Below are 19,176 nucleotides of genomic sequence, written 5' to 3' on the forward strand. Positions count from 1 at the left end.
CAGTTCATTTATGATTACTCTTTAGGTTCAGCACATATAAGCAGTTCCAAATTTAACAAATTCATCTAATTTTGGGAGAGTCTTTTAAACTAGAATTATTAGTTCCTAAGACTTTTGTAAAATGGCATGCTAAAATCTAGATAAGCTATATACAGATCATTCTCTGGATTTTGCAGCCTAATAAACATGGTTAGAAAATGAGGTTAATCTGTCATCACCTGTCCTTGACAAATCATAGTGGCTCTTTGAGAACATCACTTTTCTTTTCTGGATCTTCCCTTACTATCTATTTAATCATATATTCTAGTTTGAGTAGAATTGAAGTTAAACTCAGTGGTATTTAATTTGTTTTTCCTTCTCTCCTTTTTGAAAATTAGGATATTTGACCTTTTCCAATCTTCTGGTATCTCTTCCAATCTCTGCAATCTTTTAGAGATCACTGATGGTGGCCGAGTAATTACATATGTCAGCTTTTTTTTCAGTCCCTGAAGATTCAACTAATTTGAGTCTGGTGACCTGAATTCATCAAGGACAGGTAGGTGCTCTCTCATTAGCTCCTTACTTATCTTAGGAATCAACTCCCCATTAGCCATGTTAGTTCTGGGCTTTCCAGTTTGAAAATCATTCTCTGTTACACAGAAATAAGAAGTAAAATAGAAATTGAATAGTTCTTTGTTGTCTTCATCACTTGTTATCATTATCCCATATTTCCTGAGCCAGAGTCCCGTTCCTTTTTTCATTTTTCTCCTTATTGCAATATTATCTTTAAAAAAACCCTCTTTTTAATCATTCTCAGTTTTGGCTTATCATGAACTTTAGCACTCCTGACCCTATTCTCACAAGACTGTGACATACTTTTATATTCATCTCCTATTTGTTGCCTATTTCCAACTTAAAAAAAAATTATCTAAGTTGATTGTTTTCATCTACATCAGTCTTTTTCTGCAACTATTTTTTTTTCTTTATCAAGGGATTTTTTGGTTCTGAACTTAAACATAAAAAGTTATTATTTCCAAATATGCAACAGAATACAAAAAGAGGATCTTCATATTAACAATGAGTTTATGTTTTCATACACTTGCTTTAAAAAAAAAGCATATAAAAATGTCGTGTTATTTTCAAAAAATTGCTTGTCTATTTCCTTCTGAATTTCCTTCTGTTCTCTTCTGTGAGTTTTAATAAATATTTAAGTGGCTTCCCCTCTCTTATTATTGCTAATTTCTCCCCCTCCCCATTCAAATTTAAAAAGGAAAGAAAACCCCTTGTAATAGATAGCCATAATGAAACAAAAACAGTTCGAGTGATTATATCCCAAAAAAGTATGTCTTTTTCCTACACCTTCTCTGTCAGGAGGTGGGTAATTTGAAGACAATATTGGTCATTGCATTGATCAAAGTCTTAAATTTTTCAAAACAGTTATCTTTTTAGAATGTTGCTGTTATTTTATAAATTGCTCTGCTGTTATATCCTTAAATCTGAAATCATCTCTTTCTTCTTAAAGTGCATATTTTGTTACACTCATATGTTATTTGTTAAGCCATTCCCCAATTGAGGGATACCCCTTTAGATTCTAGTTTTGTGCTCTTGCAGTCATTGGTATTGATAGTATCAATCTATCAAATCACTCCACACTATTTGAAGTGACTATGTGCTGCATTCTGATCCATTTATCCAATAAAGATGTGTCTTGATTGTTCACTACATGTGAAGTTGATCTCAATACCTTCTTGAGAAGCTGGGAAGTCTATTCTGATTGACTGAGGGACTTGGTTATGTCCTTACAATCTGTGTAAAACCATTAGACAGTTGAAACTAGAGCATAGGATATCTCACAATGGAAATCTAAACTCCTAAATTAAAAGGAATTTATCAGCAGGAAGGAGCAGAGGTCTGGTCCATGGTGGACTCTAGTCTCAGCCTTACTTTCAGTCTCTCTTTCCTCATTGTCAGAGGAGTCTCATAAATTTTGAAGGGATGGAATATTTGAACTCAGAGTCCTTGTAATATCCTGCTGATGGCAATATCTCCCTTGAGAGCTAAGGACAGACTAGATTCAATAAGAATAGCAGATTCAAGACCGAAGAAAGTAACAGTAAAAAAAAGAGTATCTTGGGAATTCCTACAAAAGGACTGAAGGATCTGAGTTAGCCATTGCCATATATGTTTTCAAAATATAAGCCTACTTTCACTGGAGCCTATGTACTGGTGAGAGAATAGGTCTAGAATTCTGTGATTATATTAATCACTTTTACTATGCTTATCCTTTCTTGAAATCCTTTACTATGCTCTTCTTAGTATCCCTTTTTTCTATTCCAAACTCTAGGATGGAATGGTCCCTTCCCTACTCAAGTTTTTATTTTTTAATTTTTGACGCATTTCTCTATTGGTAACTTGCTCCTTCTTGTTGGGAAGAATGCGATACAGATTGTAGATTCTTCTGCCTTTTGACATTACCATTAAGGAAAGGAGATATATTAGCTGCTTTGTTTTTGTCAGAGAGAGGCAGAGACATGAGAGACAGACTCAGAGACATCTCCTTTATACTCTTGCTATCCACTTTCTTGTGCTAGAAAACCTTTGACTCTGGAGCCCTGCTCTCTTGATTGGTAACTGCCTCTCTAGGACCATTATCCATGCTTCGTTTCCTGCCTGACTTTCAAGTGATCTCCATACCTGCATCAGTTGCCTTGTTCTTGGCTATCCTTGCTCTCTCTTTTTTTCAGCTTAAAACGCCCTTGTTCAGATTATCAAATCTCTAGGCAAATTTTTTTATTATTATTTTCTTATTATTTTCTAATTAGATGCATACATCCCTGGCTAATAGCTCACCATTTCCCACTCACTACCTTTTTTAAAAAATTATTTAAATTTAAATATATATGTATATATGAATTCTGTGATGATCATTTTTTAATCTTTCTCTGCTGAAATTATTAACTTCAGTCATCTGCAGAGATGAAAATACTACCTGAGTTCTTAAAGTCTACACTTTTTTATCTAGAACATCATAACACCTACTCCTGTTTTCCAAGTTTCTTCTAAAGTGGCCATTTACCTCTATGTGCATCATCATATCAAGAACTAGGGGGCTGGACTAGATAACCGTTAAGGATACTTCTAGCTCTAAATCTATGATTTTACTATCCTATCATTACAAATGGCTAACAGAAGTTTGACGAGGCTAGGTAAAATTCAGAAAAGAAGGAATGTTGAAGTAAAATTTTATTTTCTTTTCCTGTCTAGACTTTTTTTTTTAGACAGAGAAATTTTACAGTTGCTTTTTCATTTGAAATTATAATAAAGTATGTAATAATTACTCAGTTTATTGCTGGGTCAGAATGTTGATCCATCCACTTACCATTAAAAACCAGTTTTTTAAAAATGACATGGCTTAACAGGACAAAAACCTTATCAATACATTCTATTCTTCATATAGCATTTCTATTCAATTCAGCAAATGTTTATTAATGTTAATTAATTAACCTAGCAAGTTCCCTTAAGGAGCTGATATTTTATTGGTGGATAGATACTATCTGTGTGTGTGTGTGTGTGTGTGTGTGTGTGTGTGTATGTATATATGTAAGAAGAAGAGAGTTGGGGAAGAATCACTAGTAACTCTCTGGAGTTAGAGTAGGAACAGGGTGAGTATCTTAGAGGAGATTCCACAAAGAGAAGGATTATGAGAAGCAGAAATAAAGAGGGAGTACATTCCAGGCATGGGTCATTACCTGTATGTACAAATCCCAGTAGTAGTTTGGCTGGATTGTGGAACTCATTAAGGACAGTAATATGCAATAAAGCTGCAAAGGAAGGTGGAGGGCTTTAAATGGCAGATGGGTTGATATTTTATACTATAAACAGTGCAGAAGACACTAATGGTTTTTGAGCAAAATCGGCTTGGGCAGATCTGTATCTTAGGATAATTATTGTGACAGCTGTGTAGTAGAAGGTTAGAACAGGGGGAAAGTTTAGAGTCAGGAACACCTATTAAGAGGTTATTTGTCATCCAGGTGAGAAGTGATAAGGGCTTACACTACAGACTGAGTTGGGAAGAGGGGATGGATAGAGAAAGATATAGATTTATAGATATCCAGTAAATGATAGGGCCTGAGAAAGAAGTAAGAGACTTTTAGAAGATACCAAAGTTACTGGAAGATGTGTTGCCTTTAAGAAGTTTGGAGGAGAAGCACATTTATTAGGGAAGATACTGACATAACTCCTGCCAAGGGTAGGATGAAGGGAGAAGGTCAAAGCTACATAGCCTCCTCCTGTTTTGCCTAGGCCGAGCCTTGCCTTAAGCAATGTCTTTTTCCGAGCCCAACCCAGAGCTTTTTGGTTAGGAATGAGGAGTGATATTGAGTCATTTGCACAGCTTCCTGTAAAAGCTGGCTTTGTTTAAAAATATATATATATCATTCAAATACTACTTAGGACAGCCTAGTCCTACCTAACACACCTAATTTAGAGTAGCTGCTGATAATATATTTTGAGACAATGGAAACAAACAGGCTCAAAGTCTCTGTGCCTCTTATTTGCATTGGGAAAAAAAAATAAACATTTCAGTTCAACAAACCTTTTTTTAGAACCTCCTGTTTCTGTAAACAGCACAGGAATGGCAAAGTGATGTAGTGGACAAAGGGTTTAATTCTGCACTCTGGAAGAGTTGGGTTGAAATTTAGGTCTATACTTACTGCCATTGATTACTTGGCCAAGTCATCTAAGCTCTATGTGTCTCAGGACTTCTCGACCAAGTGGGTTGGATCTCCTTTGGTGGAGAAGTTTGTTAGAAAATCACAAGTCAGGGCACTGTTTCAAAGGATAGGAGAAGATATAGAAAGTTTAGAAAAGATACCTCTCGGGGACTCTGTAGAATTTACCATTTAGCAGGAGCTGGTTAAGTTTATATTTAACCTATAGCACTCCCAAGTACCTATAGCACTCTCATGTTTTCTAGGAACTTAATGGCTTATGACCCGAGTCACTCTAATATTGTTGCTTCTACATGTGTGGTTTAGAGGTCACCATTTTTAATAAAAAAAAAGCTGGAGAGATCTCTAGAAGCAAAGCAAAGTTTATTATACATTCTCGTGAGAAGGGGGTCCCACCCATAGAGCAGACAATTGAAGGGAGGAAGCACCTTCTGAGGCAGGATAACACTTTATCCCTAATGCAAATACCCCCTCCCACCACTGACCCTCATTCTCATTGGCTGAGGGTCTCAGATTCTAAACACAGGAACTACCCAAGAAATTGAACTTGACCAATAAGTACATAGTTGCCCATATTTGACTAAAATAGGGAGAAAATGATGCCATGGGAGGAGAAAAGGAAGGGGACTTAAGTATGCCCTTGATTTAATCTTCAAAGTCCTTCAGGCCTACTCCAACTCTGAGGTAGATGAAGCCTTACTCGATTTTCACAACTATCTTGAAAGATCTCACCTCATCTCATTCACACAGAATATGAAAGACTTTCGTGTTCTCTTTTTTGCCTTGAGGGGCAATGGATAGAAAGCGTGCCCTGGATTTAGGAAAACATGAGTTCAAATCTGGTCTCAGACAGTAGCAGTGTGATCCTAAGCTAGTCACCCTGTTTACCTCAGTTTCTTCATCTGTAAAATGAACTAGAGAAGGAAATGGCAAACCACACCAATATCTCTGCCAAGTATCTTCCCAAATAGGGGAAGAGTCAAATATGACTGAAACTACTCAACAATAGTAGATCTATTTTGACCTAAATGAACTGTGAACTATGTATTAGCCTTTTTTTTTTTTTTTTTTTTTTTTGCTAATTGGCATTGTGACCTTAAACAAAGTCATCTCACTGTTCTTGAATTTCCACCTATATAAAACAGGAATAAAAGCACCTGTTCCATCCACTTACAGATTTATTGTGAGGATCAACACAATAATGGGTGTGAGACTGCTTTGAAAAGTATAAAGCAATACATGAAAGAGGTGTTATTACTCCTGATAATCTAGTCTATAATCAAGGGACTGACTTTGCTGTGGTTTATATTACTAATTACAAAAGATCCTCTAATTATGAAAGCCCCATTTATGGAGCATTATAAAGTTTACAGAGTGCTTTTACATAAATATACTGTCTCATTTGATCCTTGCAATAACTATTGTTATAGGTTTCATTATCATGCCCATTCTATAGATAAAGAAATTGAGACCTATGGTCACATAACTAGTATTAGAAGTGGAATTCAGTCAGTCAGTAAACATTTATTTAAGTGCCAGGCCCTATGCAAAGTACTGAGGAGAGAAATAAAATCTCTCCTCTTTCTACTCTCTTGTACTGCCCTAAATTACAAATTTTATTGCTTACGTATTTAATATGATTTTCAGAAATTAAAAGCTATTTTATGGTTAGTTAAATTTGAATAGATGTTTCACCAAAAAAATCCAATTTACCTTGGTTGTAGAGCATTTTTGTATATTTTGATAACTATTAGAAACAGGCCCAGGGCAAAGAGACAAAGTACACCTTATTTTGAGGGAGCATAGAGGGACCTGGGCCACCATCTGTAGTTTCCTATTTTAATTAATTATTTTTGCTAATTAGGTGTTAAGCCCTGTTGTTCTACTGGAAGATTGCAAATGCTGTCAAACCCTTTTATTCTGACATCCTGGGAAAAAGCTCTGATAACCCTACCTAGTTCCAGCACTGCTTGGTCTGTTTCAGTAAAAACAAGTAACAATTTGTGCTGGTTGAGAAATAAAACATGCTGATTCTTTGATTTTATTCTCAGTTTAAGACCAGTAGAAAAGGCAAAAATTAGAAAATGAATTTGTGAATCACCATATAATGCATTTTGAACCTACAGTATTCATAGATTGTACAGTATTCACAAATAGGAAGCCATATTCCAGATGTACATGCTCAATCATAATTCTGTAACACAAGAAAAGACAAATAGCCTCTGTGGGTGAGGCAGTCTTTGGTGCTTTACCTCATAAAAGAACAAAAAATTTATCCAGCATCGCAGAGCAGGGTTGTAGGACAAACACACACTCTTCATGTATTTAGGCATATCCTCTGTCCCCCAGAACAAAGCTTCCCATGTGAAGGAAACTTTAACCTTCTGATCCTTTCAAACTCACCCACCACTCTTTTGACTCAGAGCTGAAGCAAGAAGTAGTGTAATTTCTAAAGATAGAGCTAAAAATACACTCCATTTCTTTTATCCTCCTCCTCCTCCTCCTTCTCTCAGCTGCAGGATTCTAACCCAATTAACACACTGATTTTAAATTAAAATAAAATTGTGATCTGTCTGTTTCCATCATGCCCTCCCATCTGTTGAATCCCACCGTAACACTTTCGTTTTCAATGTCCAACTCAAGGTGGGAAAGCAAAAATTAGGACTGGGGCTGTATTACTCCTTAAAATTTTTTAGGAGATTTAAGGGGCTATTGATTTTTCCTGGATCTTTATCTTGTGAAATGGAAGCCATATTTCCATAATTTTACAGTATCTGGGTTAGATTGACAGTGTTTTCTAGATAATAGATGATACCCTAAAGATAGGACTCTTTTTATAGTGTCCTATTTATACACCTCCACATAGGGATCAAAGAACTGAATTGGATGTTTGAATTTTTAAAGCTTTGAATAATCATTGAGGACAAATGGGTCAAATAAAAACAAAAATAATGATGCTATGGATATTTTACCTGTTCAAATCACCTCTTTAAGCTTGGTATTTCAGAAGAGCTTTACAACCATTGTATTCTTGTTTTGAGTTCACCAAGAGAGGCTAAAGAACTATCCTCTAAATCACATAGTAAATTAAATAGCAAAGCAGAAAACCCAGACCCGGAGGAAAGATGTCTAGTTCTATGTCCCAAATGGTGCTGTATGCTAATGTTTTATTGCTTGGCTGGTTTTCCAGGTCTCCTAACCTGCTGGTTCCCACCTCAAATCTTACTTAAGCAACACCATTTATTAAAAATAAATTCTCTACATGTTCTCATTTTCTTGGAACAAATTATCTTGCTCTTCTGGTCTTCATAGTTACTGAATCAGCCTTGGGGTTTCATCTGATTATTTCATATCCTGGAAACATATTAAAAATGTGCTTTTATTTTAGAAGAGTGACTTTCTTTTATTTTATAGTCAGTGTTGGGGCACATACAAACTCTGAAGTTGTTTTTAATCCACTTTTAGCTGTGGCTTCCAGGTGGTGAACAGATTTTATAACTCTTGAGGAATTTATTGATGGACTTTGAGATGGGCATTTAATCTGCATTTTTGTTTGGACTTAGAGTTAGGAAGACTTTTGATTACGTCTCAGCTAAGTCACTTTATGGCTATGTATTACATCTATAAGTATAGATATAAATACATAGAAATAGATATCTATTTCAGAGGTTTTTTTGTTTAATCCTGTGTTTTCATTGTTATTGATCAGGACTATAAGTAAGGAAACAAATAACAATGTAGTTATGAAACTGTTCTGTTTTTTGCAACTTTAAAGAGTTGCTTAGGCCATGGAAAGTTTAAATGACATGCCCTGGGTGATATAGTCCTTATTATTATTATTTTTTTTTTATCATCACCATGACTCCTACCTGTTCTGACTGAATTCCTTCTTTCTGAATCTTTAAGCTTCAGTGAATCAGTTCAACTCTAGGCTGATTTGGCCTAGGAAAAGGGAAACAGTCATTTTATTTTTAATAAATGGCAATGCTTAAATAAGAATTGGGAACCATCAGGTTTGGAGACCTGGCACACTGATAGAATCCTTCTTGGTTCTATTTCCTATTGATGTTCTGATCTGCCAATTGTCAACCCTACTTTATTTTCACCATCTGATTTCTTCTGTTTCTACTTATATGCTATTGAATGGAACTAAATAAGTTCCATACAACTGAGTCCTCTACAAACATATACTATCTATGTAATCTTTCAGTTATTGGACAACTCTACCATAAAAATAGACTCGTGGAATGGCCAAACAAACCCTATCCCATAATTCACTGTTTTGGTAATTAAATTTTTAAAATTGGCATTGAGCCTTCTGGAAAGAAGCCAAAGCTACACCTAAGAGAAAGCATGACTGTGTGGCTAATCCTTTAATATCCCATCCCGTGATTCCTTTCTTTTAGGATATTGCTGTTGTAGGTTGGTGGAAATCAGAGCAGATGGGATATTCAGAGACTATTGGTACCTATTGGGTATTGGTATGGTTTAATTTCCAGGATTATGTTTTTACCATTCACTGAAGGCAGTTATCTCAAAGTCCCCTAATTTGTAACTAAAAACTGGAGTACTCATTACCAGCCCACATTTCTTCTTGCTCAATTGTGGTGAATAGAGGGAAGAAGAGGTAGAAGAAGACAAGGATCTGTTCCTTAGGCCTACTAGCCAGAAATGTTGGGTATTGATATTGCTTACTTTCTATAGTGGTTGCCCACATTCTTTTTTGTATGTGATTATTGATTTGGAAGAGGTCTTTGCCACTTTAAAAGAGATGATAAACATGTTTCTAATCCAAGACAGCTGCAAAAACTATGTCTGAAAACAGAAGTTAAGCATTTTTAATGTTGTCTAGTTGTTTTCAGGCATTTCTAACTCTTTGTGACATCTTTTGAGGTTTTCTTGGCAAAGATACTGCAATGGTCTGCCATTTCCTTCTCCAGCTCATTTTACAGATGATGAAACTGAGGCAAACCAGAGTTAAGTGAGTTACCTAGAATCACATAACTAAGAAGTGTCTGAGGCAGATTTGAACTCATTTCCATATCCACAGCCCCTTTTAGAGGCTCATGATTGATATTTTTCATCACTGTAATTTGTTCCTTGACCTAAGATAATATCTCCCCTTCTCTTATGCTATTTGTTCTTTGTTTTCTGGTGCTTTGGCTATGACAATTCTCTTCTACGAAGTCCATATTCAAGCAAATCATGCTTTCTTTCTCAGAATATAATAAGCTATAGGTGTCACAGAATCTCTCTGTTTTGTATACTGGTAATAATTGAGGACAAATACCACCTCTGCTCGGAAATGACCATTTGGTGAAGGCTGAAGTCAACAAGCAAAGCTGGTCTTTAAGAAGTCTATGCTGGTACTCAATGAGGTCTTAGTGGCTAAAGGCAACTGAACAATTGCAAGAACCAGCAGATGTTACAGGGTTTGGCCATTGCATAGTACTGGAAGAGAATCAGAGGAAAATGGATTCAAGGTATACCATAAAGGAGTACATAATCAGTGCAACCATAGTAGAAGTAGCTATGACATGCCAAATAACCATGGCAATGTAATACACTGATAAAGTAAACCATTAAACTTTCCAAAGTAGTATTCCTTTATGCTGAAGGAGAAACCAGCCATTAGTGAATACCCAAATGAAGGAATATTCAATTGTTTGGCTGACACAATCAGATTCTGCTACTAGTCCAGTCCCCACTAAGAGCGTTCCTCCATAGTTTAGCAATTGAATTTCAAAGCCACAGACCATTCAGTGAAGTCCTGCAGTTCATATAAATAATGATTTATTCTTTACCTGACACAGATGGTAGCTTTATAATAAGACATCCAAGTGATCTGAATCTCAACCCTTTGGGAGGACTATCCAGGTTCTCTGTCCCATAGGGACTCCCTAGAAACTGGGTTGAGTGCAGCTAGGGGAAATTTTATAAAATACTAATAAATATAAATTTTTATTATATATGACTATTTCTTTAATGTAGGGTAACGACTTTTTTTGAGTGGAGTTTATATAATTTTGCAAATTCAATCAATAGGAAAAAAAAGAGAATTAAATGACAATTCCATCAACATTTTTCCTAAAAATGTTCTGATTTTGATTCACATTGTTTTTTAGTGTTTTTTAGTTGATCTTTGATTATTTGGTGTCAAATTAAGAAGCAGTAATAGCAGTTTTTTTATGATAGGAAAATAAATCAGTAATGAAGAAAGACTCCTATTTTTGATGTCTAGTAAATCTCTCTTGTTTGAAGAATAGTTGGTGATTTTTACATTGAATACTCAAGGGCATCCTATTTAAAGTCTCTTTATTTTAAGCAGGCTATCTGATATTAGTGTATAAGAAGAATTCTGTAATTAGAAAATAAATTCAAATTCTCAATTCTACTTTATTTTCTTTCTTTATATATACATTAAAATAAGAAAGAATGGTATGTATTTTAATGAATCTCATTAATTTTCATTTTAGGAAATTTCTTAAATTAAAAATGTTAACATAGTAAACTTGTTTTTTTTAATTTAAGAAAACAAATAGCAAAAAAAGCTCAAAAGCAGGACTTTCTTTTTGGCACATTCTGCATTTTTCCTTTATATGAAAGAAATGAAAAATAAAATAACTAATGTGTGACATTTATTTTTATTTTTAAAAAAAGTTTCCTCTAAGCCTTTAAAAAAAATCATAATAGTTTGCTTCTATACCTTTCTGATGTGTTTCACTGAATCAAACCCTAGCCTTAAAACAACCAATATAAAGTATTCAATTAATCAGAACATATTTTTTTCCAGATCTTTTAGGAACTTATTATTTGTTCTAGGTAAGACCTAACTAAGGCTATTCTGATTGTTTAAGTTAAAAACTAGGACAAAATGAGATACTTGTAGACCATCATAGGCAAAATCTGAGGATAAGAATCTTTAAGCCACTTACCTAGTGAAAGGGTGGGGACAGTTGTGTGACTCTTGGAGTATAATTTTAAATTGCTTTTCAGAATGGCTGTACTTAGTTGACAATTGTCATTTTTATTTTTTTTTAATCATCTTTGACAATCAGAAAATGAGTATGAGAGGGAAGCCCAGAATCAATTTAATTTGCATTTCTCTTGTTATTAGTGATTTGGAACATTTTTTCAAATGGTTGTTGATAGCTTCTTTTTCTTCTGAGAACTGTCAATTCATAGCCTTTGATTATTTATATATTGGGAAATGGCTGTTCTCAAAGATTTGAATTAATTCCCCAAATATCTTAGATATAAAATTTTTATCAGAGAAACTTGCTGCAGAGATTTTTCCCAGTTAACCATTTACTTTCAAATTTTAGGTGACTTGATTTTGTACAACAAAAGAAAAAGCAAACAACTTTTCAAATTTATATAATCAAAACATTTCATTTTATCTCCTGTTTCTTTCTTTCCCCTTGTATGGTCAATTAATCTTCTTCCATTCATGGTTATGAAAAAGTATTTATTCCTAGACCCTACTATTTATCTTGTGACATTTTATATCTAAATGTGAGATGTGCCTAATTTCTTACAGACTACTTTTCCATTTTTTTCAGCAGTTTTTGTCAAATAGTGACTTCTTTCCCAGGAGTTGTGATCTTTGGATTGATCACATATTTTGCTACTATTGTGCTTGCTTGTTCCTGGATCTTGAATTTTTAAGCTTTCCTGTTGATTAACTTTTCTACTTTTTAATAAGCAGTAAATAGCTTTTATAATGACTTGTTTTTAGTATTTAATTAGAAGTCTGTTATGGATAAACTGAAGCTAGGCATTTCATTGCATAGAGTGCTGGGCCTGGAGTCAGGAAAATCTCTCTACCTGAGTTCAAATTTGATCTCAGACATTTACTAGTTATGTGACTCTTTGGTGAAATGATCTGGGGAGGAAGGCAAAGTACTCCGTTATCCTTGTCAGAAAACCTCAAAAGGCATAATGAAGAATTGAACATGACTGAAAAATGACTAAACAACAATGGATAAGCCTATTCTCAACTTAGGCATTATTTCCTTTAGAATTCTTGAATTCCTCCAGTTGAATTTTATTATTATTATTTTTTAGTTCTATAAAGTATCATTTAGTAACTTGATTGATATGGTAATGAAAAAGTAAATTAATGTAGTTAATATTGTCATATATACCAATTAGCTGTGTTTTTGTTTCTGCAAAGATAATTTTATAGTTGTATTTATATAACTCCCATGTAATCTCAGGAGGTAGACTTCCAAATATTTTATACATTCTGTATGTTAATTGTAACAGAATTCGCTTTCTGTATCTTCCTGCTGGGTTTTATTGCTACTACACAGAAAAGCTTATGATTTGTATGGATTTATTTTGTATTTTGCTACTTTGCTAAGATTATGAAATGTTTTGATTAAATTATAGTTTTCTAAAGGTTCTCTAAGGAAGACATTCTATCATATACAAAGAGTGATAAATTTGATTCCCTCAGTATCTTTTACTTGTAATTTTTACAGCTAGCATTTCTAGAACTATATCAAATAATCGTGATGACCATGGACATTCTTGCTTTACCCAGAATTTTACTGGAAAAAAGGCATTAGTATTTTTCTGCTATTCTTGCTTTTCTTTTTAGATCAGTGTCCTTTACCATTTAAAGAAAAAGTTCATTTATTTTGTATGCATTTAAATGTGTTAATAGGAATGGATGTTATATTTTTGTCATATCCTTTTCTATCATCTATTGAAATAATCATGTGATTTTGTTGTTGTTAATATAGTGAACTATTTTCAGTGTTATGGTAGCTTTTGCTAAATTTTATTTGAAATTTTTATATTGCTAGTTATCAATAGTTTTTTTTTTTCTGCTTTCACAGTCAGTGATCATTTTTAGGTTTCCAGACATTTTCACTGGTTTGTATTGACCTCCCTTGGGAGGGGTCCATGCTCTCTTTCCAGAGCCTGTGGCATCTGGCTGGTTTTTGTGTGCAATCCTGGGCCAAATGAGGGTGCTTATTGGTGTTTCTCTTTGGATTTCTTGATCATTGTTTGATTTGGGAGCTTTTGAAAGTCATTGTTGAAGTATATGTAACAGAGCTTTCACATCCTAATTTTAACCGGAGGTTTTTCTATCATTTTTATGAGCATATACGATTAATTCTTCAGAGCTTGCTTTTTCTTTTTTTTTTTTTTTTTTAAGGTCATCAAGACTGTGGCTGATCCCTCAGTCAGCCTATGACTAATCACACTGTAATTGTATTAAGTTTATTAAGGAACTTCTTCACAAGTTAAACAGATAAGCATTTATTAAGCAGGCCCTGTGTGTCAAGCCCTGAAGATACAAAGAAATATAAAAGACAGTCTCTTCTTCTCAGGAGCTCATTAGTCTAATGGAGGAAGAAGACAAGATGCAAAGAACTTTGTACAAATAAGATACATACAGGATAAACTGTGGATAATTAACAGATAGAAAATAACTCCTAAAGAAGTAAAAGTAAAGAAGCCTAAATACTTGGCTACATTGTGTCAATATGTGTAAGTAACCTGGGTTAAGTGACCAGTCACACAACCAGTAAGTATTTGAAGCTAGATTTGAAGTCAGGTCTTGCTGACTCCATGATTGAGATTCTATCCATTGCACCACCTAGCTATTCTTTAGCTGCATATGTTTGAAAGGTCTTCCTACCTCTCTCCTTTCCTTTGTCTTGTTATTTTTCATTGATGAACTGTCAGCTCAATAAGTGCAGGTGATGGGAAGGAAGGTAGCAGCTTCTGCCAGTGGTATCCCACTTTGAGGTAGCCTTTTAGTTTGTATACATATATACATGAATAGGGAAAGCCTGGAGCTTTGGGCTGGTGTTTCTAAACTGATCCTTATACCACTACGATGGGGATGAATGTACTGGAAGGAGAGAATCAGCAGGTGACCCCTCCAGGTGGGGCAGTAATCAGTGCAGCACTTTAGGACCCATTTACCTAGTTTTGTGTGTGTGTTTGTGTGTGTGTGTGTGTTTGTGTGTGTGTGTGTGTGTTGTGCGCGCACATGTGTGTGTGTGTGTGTGTGTGTGTGTGTACATGTGTGTGTCTATCCTTTGTCATTTATATACCTAGGAACATTCTTTTTGATATTTCATATGCAGACCTATTCCAAAAGTATGAGTAATGATGGTTCTATGATGCTGGTTACTTAATAGTTATATCTTTGTTAAGATCTTTTGAACCCATTTCAGTCCTTGAACATGTCTGTATCAGAGGTTATATGATCTTAAGGGGCTGTGATGGTCAGTGGTCACTGTATTCTGATAATAGTCTTCATTTTACACAGAGGTAATTGTGTTATTTCTCTATTACAAACAAAACAAAACTATATTGGTTCCCTATTGCTTGTGGAAGAAAAGTTCAACTCCTTTACCTGACATTCAAGACCTTCTATAATTTAGTACCATTGTACTTTTCAGACTGTATAGAATATCACTTCTTTTATTTACTCCTGACAACTGCTTCAACTTAGCAGACTCTTCTCTCTTTTGAATTTGTGTTTTTCTACTCCTGTGCCTGCAATGTCCTTCCTATTTTCAAGGATTAAAATCCTATCTATCCTTTAAAGCCTATCTCAGGTATAATTTCTTCTGTATCCCCCATGTTTGTATTACTTTTGCCTTTGGAACTCATAGCACACTAGGTTTTGTGTGCCTATAATGCCTATATTATAGATTATTATTATTTGTGTATACATGTCTTATCCCCTTACTAGACTATGAATTTCATGAAAATCAGACCATCTCTCATCTAAACTTTGTATCTCTCCTACTGCTTGACATAGCAGGTACTTAATAAAGATTTATAGATGAACTTTTGAATGATTATTCAAATATTATCACATAGCAAAGACTCATTTTCACTACACTTATTACATGGTACACATCACATTTGAAAAGTGTCATCCTTCTGACCTTCTACTGATACTAAATCCCAGAATACTTTAAAATCTCTTCAGAGAAATCAATAATAATGAAATTGTGAAATTGGTCCCACTATCTACTCTGGAAAAACAAAGTACATGAATGTAACAGATTGTCCTAATGATGCCATCAAGTTAGAAAGGCAGATTGTTGAATTATGTTAGTCCAATACCCTCTGTATGTATCTCTATGCACAATGCATATGTCTACACAAATATATAGTACATGTATATTTATATGTTTATGTGTGCATATGATAGCTTGGCTAGATGCTAAGCTGGGCCTTAAATTAAGTAGTAGTTAAGAGGAGATCGGTCTGGTTGACATTTAGGAAATTGTGCAATGTTTTCAATGATTCTAAACTACTTGCTACTGAAATAGTCCATCTGTTTAAGGCCAGTATCTTCCTGGTGATGTTATAAGACTTTCAATATTGGAACACAAAAATCTTGGAAGAATCAAAATGGCAATTAATCTAAAAGTCAGATTTATCTGATATGGAATAAGGGAACAAAAGATTACCCAGTGTTTGATGTGTCATTCCAAAGTGACCAGTCCTTCAGAGGTGAGCTTGTGTTTTCCCAGGAAGGGCCAAAGCAACTCAGTACATACTCCTTGAGATTTCTCACACAACCTCAACCCCACACATCTTCCAAGCATCCAATCCAATAAAGTAAATAAATACCTATTATGTTAAAGGCCCAATGACAAGAACAGATCCTGCTCTCAAACAATTTACATCCTACTGCAGGGATATAACATGCAAACAAGAAATAATAATTGGAAGAGGAGGAGAGGCAGCATAAACAACTAAAGGGATTTGGAAAGACTTCCCACAGGGGATGGCAAATGTACTATCTTGAAGGGAGTTGGAGATACTAAGAAAGAAGTGAATTCCAGAATAGGAAAAATAAAAAAGAAGAAGCAAAAGATGGCATAATTTGGGGAACAGCAAGTAGGCCAGTTTAGTTCACATAGTATGTGAAGGGAGAGCAGTACATTATAAACCAAAAATCATGACTCTTTATGAAGTGAAATAAAGTCATTATGTGAAGTGGTAACATGAAATAGATTTGGGAGACCATAGTGGTTAGACATAGACATCCAATCTATGTTACAAAATTTTTCCATTTATTACATGAAATAGCTTCATAGACTTAATCAACCACAACTAAGCATGGCAGAGTTAGGTGATTATGCAACTTAATTTTGGGGGGACATGACTTTTTATAGCTCATATAGAGGGGAAGGAAGAAGAAATAAAGGCAAGATCTAAGAAGTGACAAGGATGTGTCCTGATATGTTGAGACAATCTTAAAGACAGTTTGAGAAAATGAATTCCCATCATGCTTGATAATAGGAACAAGATGGGCTCATTTTAGCAATTTCTGATAAAATAATGTTTTAGAGATCATATATCACTTAAGATGAGTAGAAACTATCTATCACACAAGTTCAAAGAGCCTCTTCATAATGTCTTTAAAGGTAAATAGGATCAAATTTGTCAAGAGTTCTAAATATCTTGAGGAGTTTGCATCTTATCCCAAGGTAACTGGGAACCATTGAAACTTTTTATGAAGGTAGCTGGTGGCTAACTGGAAGTTAGGAAGACCAGGCTTCAATCCAACTTTAAACACTTCCAAGCTATATGACTTCTAAGTAACTTCACCTCTGATTGCCTGACAAAATGGATCTACTGGAGAAGGAAATGGCAAAATAGTATCTTTGCCAAGAAAACCCACGTGAGATTATGAAATGTTGGATATGCCTGAAATAATTGAACAATGAAGCTTCTTGAGCAAGAAAGTAGAAAGATCATATTTGTATGTTAGAGAGATTGTTTTAATATTTGTAGGAGGCAGATGGATTATGGAGGTCATAGACTAGAAACCAGAGAACCCAATTAGGATTCTACTGCAATAGTATCTATGAGAAGGGAGAAATCATGAACCAGTGTGGAGACCATAGGAGAAGAAAGTTACAGAAAAAAGAAATGTGGAGAAAAAATTGAATGGACTTGGCAACTGGTTGGATCAAACTTGTCATAATTGTAATTGAAATTGGGTTATGGTTATATTCCTCCTAATATTTCTTTGTCATTGTACAACTGTAGACTTTGGTAAGGGGAACTAAGTTAGAATTCCATGATTTCTTCCTGTTTCATGAATCAAGTTCTAATGAGTAAAGTTATGAGTATGTCACAATCTTATATATTCCCTGTAAATTCTTAAAAACAGCAAAAAGTAATAATTATAGGGAATGTGAATCAAAGGCCATACTTTTTTTTTTTTTGGTTAAGGAATTGGGGTTAAGTGACTTGCTCAGGGTCACATAAGTGTCTGAGATCAGATTTGAACTCGGGTCCTCCTGACTTCAGGGCTGGTGCTGTATCCACCATGCCATTTAATTGCCCCATTATTTTAATTTTCAATGCAAACTTCTTCCAGAGTTCTGAAGTTCCTCATTTTTAATAATGTCTCAAACAAAAAATCATTGCTCAATTTAAAACTCTCTTTAGCCAGTAAGATACAACTATTGCTGGACTTCAGCCTGAAATCACATGTTTGAGCTTCTCACCTCCCTCTAAACTCTATTAGCTCCCTTTTCCCTCCAGGACCAATTATAAATTCCTCTGGCTATTATTACCTTGGCCCCCTTCCTATATATCTCTAAATTTCTTGCTTCTCATTCCCCCTTCAGGTATTCTGCAAATCAGTGACCCTGGCTTCCTTGGTGTTCTTCACAAGATACACTATCTCCTAATTCTTCAGGATTGCTCTCCAGGAATTTCAGGAATTCACCTTGGAATATCTTTCTACAAGGTGTGACATCCCATCTCAGCCCCAACCCCATGAGTTTCTCCTGGAGCTTCCTATATACCTGGGGTGTTATAAAAATTTCCCTGACAAAAAGGGATTGCGAATTGGAAAAATATGAAGAAGCCCTGGCTCAGACCCCTGAGAATTTAAGTGATTTGTCCAGAATTACAATCTAATTACTATACTACATTCCATTTTAATAAATAGATTTTCCTGTATACAATATTGTACATTATAGATTTAACTATTGGAAATCAGTGTAACCATTTCAGATAATGAACTGTTACATATATAAACTTTAAAACCTAAATAATTAAAAAAAATTAAGCACATTGTGAACCTTTTGCACTGAACTGTGTCAGAATTCCAAAGCTTATAGGCCTCTGGAGGATCTGGGATCCAATTTCTTTTTTTTTTTTTTTTTTAAATAAAGAAAATAGATTTTTCCATCCCATCCATCTCTGCCTATCATTAATGTAAAGAAAACAAATCAAACCAAACCCTTGTTAGGAATATATAGTGAAGCAAAACCAGTGGCCACATTAGCCATGTCCTAAAATCCATCTCATTCTGTTAGTCACTAGCATTTATTAAGTACCAACTGTATTTCAGTTTTCCAGTTATTGTGCTAAGCTCTAGTAATACAAAGACAAGACAATCTTTGCTCTCAAAGAGTTTACAATCTAAAATTTCATTTTATTTTTTCTTTCTTTTTAA

At 34.7% G+C, this 19,176-nt stretch overlaps 1 long non-coding RNA gene across 1 annotated transcript in view; it reads left to right on the top strand.

Moving 5' to 3' along the window:
- LOC127538165 (uncharacterized) overlaps positions 1–18,913 on the top strand; it is a 31,879-nt gene extending 12,966 nt beyond the window's left edge. Inside the window, exon 2 of the long non-coding RNA XR_007947690.1 lies at positions 18,341–18,913. This is a non-coding gene — a long non-coding RNA (uncharacterized LOC127538165). The remainder of the gene's footprint in view (positions 1–18,340) is intronic.
- The last annotated feature ends 263 nt before the right edge of the window (positions 18,914–19,176 follow it).

The sequence above is a fragment of the Antechinus flavipes genome, chromosome 5 (assembly GCF_016432865.1).
Source record: "Antechinus flavipes isolate AdamAnt ecotype Samford, QLD, Australia chromosome 5, AdamAnt_v2, whole genome shotgun sequence".
In the NCBI taxonomy this organism is placed as follows: Eukaryota; Metazoa; Chordata; class Mammalia; order Dasyuromorphia; family Dasyuridae; genus Antechinus; species Antechinus flavipes.